This window comes from Bufo gargarizans, chromosome 6 (genome assembly GCF_014858855.1).
Source record: "Bufo gargarizans isolate SCDJY-AF-19 chromosome 6, ASM1485885v1, whole genome shotgun sequence".
Lineage (NCBI taxonomy): Eukaryota > Metazoa > Chordata > Amphibia > Anura > Bufonidae > Bufo > Bufo gargarizans.
The window spans coordinates 201635052-201643107 of record NC_058085.1 but is presented as its reverse complement, the minus strand read 5'-3'; positions in this window follow the sequence as shown (position 1 = coordinate 201643107).

Below are 8056 nucleotides of genomic sequence, written 5' to 3'. Positions count from 1 at the left end.
ATATAATATTGAAGGTGCACATAGGGTCATTCAGAATAACTTCACACACACCCGCTACTGTGTATTTCCAAGTCTAATTCTGTCACTAAACCCATACCTGTCACCCAGCGCCTAAATACTAGGCCTCAAATTTAAATCCCTCTAAATCTCTCGTTACCGTTGTCCTGTTGTAGCTGGGAAAGTTATTTAGTGCCCGTCAAAGCACATTTTTTGTTCTGGGTTGAAGTACAATTCCCAATTTAGCAATTTCATAATTTAGTGGTTCCTGCTATATCAGAGCTATTTGAAATCTATCCCAAAAAGGGTATATAATATTGAAGGTGCACATAGGGTCATTCAGAATAACTTCACACACACCCGCTACTGTGTATTTCCAAGTCTAATTCTGTCACTAAATCCATACCGGTGACCCAGCGCCTAAATACTAGGCCTCAAATTTAATTCCCTCTAAATCTCTCGTTACCCACCGCTGTACTGTTGTTGCTGGGCAAGATATTTAGTGTCCGTCAAAGCACATTTTTTGTTCTGGGTTGAAGTACAATTCCCAATTTAGCAATTTCATAATTTAGTGGTTTCTGCTATATCAGAGCTATTTGAAATCTATCCCAAAAAGGGTATATAATATTGAAGGTGCACATAGGGTCATTCAGAATAACTTCACACACACCCGCTACTGTGTATTTCCAAGTCTAATTCTGTCACTAAACCCATACCTGTCACCCAGCGCCTAAATACTAGGCCTCAAATTTAAATCCCTCTAAATCTCTCGTTACCGTTGTCCTGTTGTAGCTGGGAAAGTTATTTAGTGCCCGTCAAAGCACATTTTTTGTTCTGGGTTGAAGTACAATTCCCAATTTAGCAATTTCATAATTTAGTGGTTCCTGCTATATCAGAGCTATTTGAAATCTATCCCAAAAAGGGTATATAATATTGAAGGTGCACATAGGGTCATTCAGAATAACTTCACACACACCCGCTACTGTGTATTTCCAAGTCTAATTCTGTCACTAAATCCATACCGGTGACCCAGCGCCTAAATACTAGGCCTCAAATTTAATTCCCTCTAAATCTCTCGTTACCCACCGCTGTACTGTTGTTGCTGGGCAAGATATTTAGTGTCCGTCAAAGCACATTTTTTGTTCTGGGTTGAAGTACAATTCCCAATTTAGCAATTTCATAATTTAGTGGTTTCTGCTATATCAGAGCTATTTGAAATCTATCCCTAAAAGGGTATATAATATTGAAGGTGCACATAGGGTCATTCAGAATAACTTCACACACACCCGCTACTGTGTATTTCCAAGTCTAATTCTGTCACTAAACCCATACCTGTCACCCAGCGCCTAAATACTAGGCCTCAAATTTAAATCCCTCTAAATCTCTCGTTACCGTTGTCCTGTTGTAGCTGGGAAAGTTATTTAGTGCCCGTCAAAGCACATTTTTTGTTCTGGGTTGAAGTACAATTCCCAATTTAGCAATTTCATAATTTAGTGGTTCCTGCTATATCAGAGCTATTTGAAATCTATCCCAAAAAGGGTATATAATATTGAAGGTGCACATTGGGTCATTCAGAATAACTTCACACACACGCTTCTGTGCATTTCCAAGTCTAATTCTGTCACTAAATCCATACCGGTGACCCAGCGCCTAAATACTAGGCCTCAAATTTAATTCCCTCTAAATCTCTCGTTACCCACCGCTGTACTGTTGTTGCTGGGCAAGATATTTAGTGTCCGTCAAAGCACATTTTTTGTTCTGGGTTGAAGTACAATTCCCAATTTAGCAATTTCATAATTTAGTGGTTTCTGCTATATCAGAGCTATTTGAAATCTATCCCTAAAAGGGTATATAATATTGAAGGTGCACATAGGGTCATTCAGAATAACTTCACACACACCCGCTACTGTGTATTTCCAAGTCTAATTCTGTCACTAAATCCATACCGGTGACCCAGCGCCTAAATACTAGGCCTCAAATTTAATTCCCTCTAAATCTCTCGTTACCCACCGTTGTACTGTTGTTGCTGGGCAAGATATTTAGTGTCCGTCAAAGCACATTTTTTGTTCTGGGTTGAAGTACAATTCCCAATTTAGCAATTTCATAATTTAGTGGTTTCTGCTATATCAGAGCTATTTGAAATCTATCCCTAAAAGGGTATATAATATTCAAGGTGCACATTGGGTCATTCAGAATAACTTCACACACACACGCTTCTGTGCATTTCCAAGTCTAATTCTGTCACTAAATCCATACCGGTCACCCAGCGCCTAAATACTAGGCCTCAAATTTATATCCCGCTGAATTTGAATACAATACATTGGGCCAAATAATATATTTGTTGTTGTGGTGAACCATAACAATGAGAAAAACATCTAGTAAGGGACGCGGACGTGGACATGGTCGTGGTGGTGTTAGTGGACCCTCTGGTGCTGGGAGAGGACGTGGCCGTTCTGCCACATCCACACGTCCTAGTGTACCAACTACTTCAGGTCCCAGTAGCCGCCAGAATTTACAGCGATATATGGTGGGGCCCAATGCCGTTCTAAGGATGGTAAGGCCTGAGCAGGTACAGGCATTAGTCAATTGGGTGGCCGACAGTGGATCCAGCACGTTCACATTATCTCCCACCCAGTCTTCTGCAGAAAGCGCACAGATGGCGCCTGAAAACCAACCCCATCAGTCTGTCACATCACCCCCATGCATACCAGGGAAACTGTCTCAGCCTCAAGTTATGCAGCAGTCTCTTATGCTGTTTGAAGACTCCGCTGGCAGGGTTTCCCAAGGGCATCCACCTAGCCCTTCCCCAGCGGTGAAAGACATAGAATGCACTGACGCACAACCACTTATGTTTCCTGATGATGAGGACATGGGAATACCACCTCAGCATGTCTCTGATGATGACGAAACACAGGTGCCAACTGCTGCGTCTTTCTGCAGTGTGCAGACTGAACAGGAGGTCAGGGATCAAGACTGGGTGGAAGACGATGCAGGGGACGATGAGGTCCTAGACCCCACATGGAATGAAGGTCGTGCCACTGACTTTCACAGTTCGGAGGAAGAGGCAGTGGTGAGACCGAGCCAACAGCGTAGCAAAAGAGGGAGCAGTGGGCAAAAGCAGAACACCCGCCGCCAAGAGACTCCGCCTGCTACTGACCGCCGCCATCTGGGACCGAGCACCCCAAAGGCAGCTTCAAGGAGTTCCCTGGCATGGCACTTCTTCAAACAATGTGCTGACGACAAGACCCGAGTGGTTTGCACGCTGTGCCATCAGAGCCTGAAGCGAGGCATTAACGTTCTGAACCTGAGCACAACCTGCATGACCAGGCACCTGCATGCAAAGCATGAACTGCAGTGGAGTAAACACCTTAAAACCAAGGAAGTCACTCAGGCTCCCCCTGCTACCTCTTCTGCTGCTGCCGCCTCGGCCTATTCTGCTGCTGCCGCCTCGGCCTCTTCCTCCGCCTCTGGAGGAACGTTGGCACCTGCCGCCCAGCAAACAGGGGATGTACCACCAACACCACCACCACCACCTCCGTCACCAAGCGTCTCAACCATGTCACACGCCAGCGTTCAGCTCTCCATCTCACAAACATTTGATAGAAAGCGTAAATTCCCACCTAGCCACCCTCGATCCCTGGCCCTGAATGCCAGCATTTCTAAACTACTGGCCTATGAAATGCTGTCATTTAGGCTGGTGGACACAGACAGCTTCAAACAGCTCATGTCGCTTGCTGTCCCACAGTATGTTGTTCCCAGCCGGCACTACTTCTCCAAGAGAGCCGTGCCTTCCCTGCACAACCAAGTATCCGATAAAATCAAGTGTGCACTGCGCAACGCCATCTGTAGCAAGGTCCACCTAACCACAGATACGTGGACCAGTAAGCACGGCCAGGGACGCTATATCTCCCTAACTGCACACTGGGTAAATGTAGTGGCAGCTGGGCCCCAGGCGGAGAGCTGTTTGGCGCACGTCCTTCCGCCGCCAAGGATCGCAGGGCAACATTCTTTGCCTCCTGTTGCCACCTCCTCCTTCTCGGCTTCCTCCTCCTCTTCTTCCACCTGCTCATCCAGTCAGCCACACACCTTCACCACCAACTTCAGCACAGCCCGGGGTAAACGTCAGCAGGCCATTCTGAAACTCATATGTTTGGGGGACAGGCCCCACACCGCACAGGAGTTGTGGCGGGGTATAGAACAACAGACCGACGAGTGGTTGCTGCCGGTGAGCCTCAAGCCCGGCCTGGTGGTGTGTGATAATGGGCGAAATCTCGTTGCAGCTCTGGGACTAGCCAATTTGACGCACATCCCTTGCTTGGCGCATGTGCTGAATTTGGTGGTGCAGAAGTTCATTCACAACTACCCCGACATGTCAGAGCTGCTGCATAAAGTGCGGGCCGTCTGTTCGCGCTTCCGGCGTTCACATCCTGCTGCTGCTCGCCTGTCTGCGCTACAGCGTAACTTCGGCCTTCCCGCTCACCGCCTCATATGCGACGTGCCCACCAGGTGGAACTCCACCTTGCACATGCTGGACAGACTGTGCGAGCAGCAGCAGGCCATAGTGGAGTTTCAGCTGCAGCACGCACGGGTCAGTCGCACTACAGAACAGCACCACTTCACCACCAATGACTGGGCCTCCATGCGAGACCTGTGTGCCCTGTTGCGCTGTTTCGAGTACTCCACCAACATGGCCAGTGGCGATGACACCGTTATCAGCGTTACAATACCACTTCTATGTCTCCTTGAGAAAACACTTAGGGCGATGATGGAACAGGAGGTGGCCCAGGAGGAGGAGGAGGAGGATGAGGAAGAGGGGTCATTTTTAGCACTTTCAGGCCAGTCTCTTCGAAGTGACTCAGAGGGAGGTTTTTTGCAACAGCAGAGGCCAGGTACAAATGTGGCCAGCCAGGGCCCACTACTGGAGGACGAGGAGGACGAGGATGAGGAGGAGGTGGAGGAGGATGAGGATGAAGCATGGTCACAGCGGGGTGGCACCCAACGCAGCTCGGGTCCATCACTGGTGCGTGGCTGGGGGGAAAGGCAGGACGATGACGATACGCCTCCCACAGAGGACAGCTTGTCCTTACCCCTGGGCAGCCTGGCACACATGAGCGACTACATGCTGCAGTGCCTGCGCAACGACAGCAGAGTTGCCCACATTTTAACCTGTGCGGACTACTGGGTTGCCACCCTGCTGGATCCACGCTACAAAGACAATGTGCCCACCTTACTTCCTGCACTGGAGCGTGATAGGAAGATGCGCGAGTACAAGCGCACGTTGGTAGACGCGCTACTGAGAGCATTCCCAAATGTCACAGGGGAACAAGTGGAAGCCCAAGGCCAAGGCAGAGGAGGAGCAAGAGGTCGCCAAGGCAGCTGTGTCACGGCCAGCTCCTCTGAGGGCAGGGTTAGCATGGCAGAGATGTGGAAAACTTTTGTCAACACGCCACAGCTAACTGCACCACCACCTGATACGCAACGTGTTAGCAGGAGGCAACATTTTACTAACATGGTGGAACAGTACGTGTGCACACCCCTCCACGTACTGACTGATGGTTCGGCCCCATTCAACTTCTGGGTCTCTAAATTGTCCACGTGGCCAGAGCTAGCCTTTTATGCCTTGGAGGTGCTGGCCTGCCCGGCAGCCAGCGTTTTGTCTGAACGTGTATTCAGCACGGCAGGGGGCGTCATTACAGACAAACGCAGCCGCCTGTCTACAGCCAATGTGGACAAGCTGACGTTCATAAAAATGAACCAGGCATGGATCCCACAGGACCTGTCCGTCCCTTGTCCAGATTAGACATTAACTACCTCCCCATAACCATATATTATTGGACTCCAGGGCACTTCCTCATTCAATCCTATTTTTATTTTCATTTTACCATTATATTGCGATGCTACCCAAAGTTGAATGAACCTCTCCTCTGCCTGTGTGCTAGGCCTAAATATATGCCAATGGACTGTTGCAGTGGTGGCTGACATGAAGCCTGATTCTCTGCTATGACATGCAGACTAATTCTCTGCTGACATGAAGCCAGATTGTCTGTTACGGGACCTCTCTCCTCTGCCTGGGTGCTGGGCCTAAATTTATGACAATGGACTGTTGCAGTGGTGGCTGACGTGAAGCCTGATTCTCTGCTATGACATGCAGACTGATTCTCTGCTGTCATGAAGCCAGATTGTCTGTTACGGGACCTTTCTCCTCTACCTGGGTTCTGGGCCTAAATTTATGAAAATTGACTCTTACAGTGGTGGGTGACGTGAAGCCTGATTCTCTGCTATGATATGAAGACTGATTCTCTGCTGACATGAAGCCAGATTGTCTGTTACGGGACCTTTCTCCTCTGCCTGGGTTCTGGGCCTAAATTTATGAAAATTGACTCTTACAGTGGTGGGTGACGTGAAGCCTGATTCTCTGCTATGATATGAAGACTGATTCTCTGCTGACATGAAGCCAGATTGTCTGTTACGGGACCTTTCTCCTCTGCCTGGGTTCTGGGCCTAAATTTATGAAAATTGACTCTTACAGTGGTGGGTGACGTGAAGCCTGATTCTCTGCTATGATATGAAGACTGATTCTCTGCTGACATGAAGCCAGATTGTCTGTTACGGGACCTTTCTCCTCTGCCTGGGTTCTGGGCCTAAATTTATGAAAATTGACTCTTACAGTGGTGGGTGACGTGAAGCCTGATTCTCTGCTATGATATGAAGACTGATTCTCTGCTGACATGAAGCCAGATTGTCTGTTACGGGACCTTTCTCCTCTGCCTGGGTTCTGGGCCTAAATTTATGAAAATTGACTCTTACAGTGGTGGGTGACGTGAAGCCTGATTCTCTGCTATGATATGAAGACTGATTCTCTGCTGACATGAAGCCAGATTGTCTGTTACGGGACCTTTCTCCTCTGCCTGGGTTCTGGGCCTAAATTTATGAAAATTGACTCTTACAGTGGTGGGTGACGTGAAGCCTGATTCTCTGCTATGATATGAAGACTGATTCTCTGCTGACATGAAGCCAGATTGTCTGTTACGGGACCTCTCTCCTCTGCCTGGGTGCTGGGCCTAAATATATGCCAATGGACTGTTGCAGTGGTGGCTGACGTGAAGCCTCATTCTCTGCTATGACATGCAGACTAATTCTCTGCTGACATGAAGACAGATTCTCTGTTACGGGACCTCTCTCCTCTGCCTGGGTGCCGGGGCCTAAATATCTGAGAATGGACTGTTCCAGTGGTGGCTGACGTGAAGCCTCATTCTCTGCTATGACATGCAGACTAATTCTCTGCTGACATGAAGACAGATTCTCTGTTACGGGACCTCCCTCCTCTGCCTGGGTGCTGGGCCTAAATATATGCCAATGGACTGTTGCAGTGGTGGCTGACGTGAAGCCTCATTCTCTGCTATGACATGCAGACTAATTCTCTGCTGACATGAAGACAGATTCTCTGTTACGGGACCTCCCTCCTCTGCCTGGGTGCTGGGCCTAAATATATGCCAATGGACTGTTGCAGTGGTGGCTGACGTGAAGCCTCATTCTCTGCTATGACATGCAGACTGATTCTCTGCTGACATGAAGCCAGATTCTCTGTTACGGGACCTCTCTCCTCTGCCTGTGTGTGTGCTGGGCCTAAATATATGCCAATGGACTGTTGCAGTGGTGGCTGACGTGAAGCCTCATTCTCTGCTATGACATGCAGACTGATTCTCTGCTGACATGAAGCCAGATTCTCTGTTACGGGACCTCTCTCCTCTGCCTGTGTGTGTGCTGGGCCTAAATATATGCCAATGGACTGTTGCAGTGGTGGCTGACGTGAAGCCTCATTCTCTGCTATGACATGCAGACTAATTCTCTGCTGACATGAAGACAGATTCTCTGTTACGGGACCTCCCTCCTCTGCCTGGGTGCTGGGCCTAAATATATGCCAATGGACTGTTGCAGTGGTGGCTGACGTGAAGCCTCATTCTCTGCTATGACATGCAGACTGATTCTCTGCTGACATGAAGCCAGATTCTCTGTTACGGGACCTCTCTCCTCTGCCTGTGTGTGTGCTGGGCCTAAA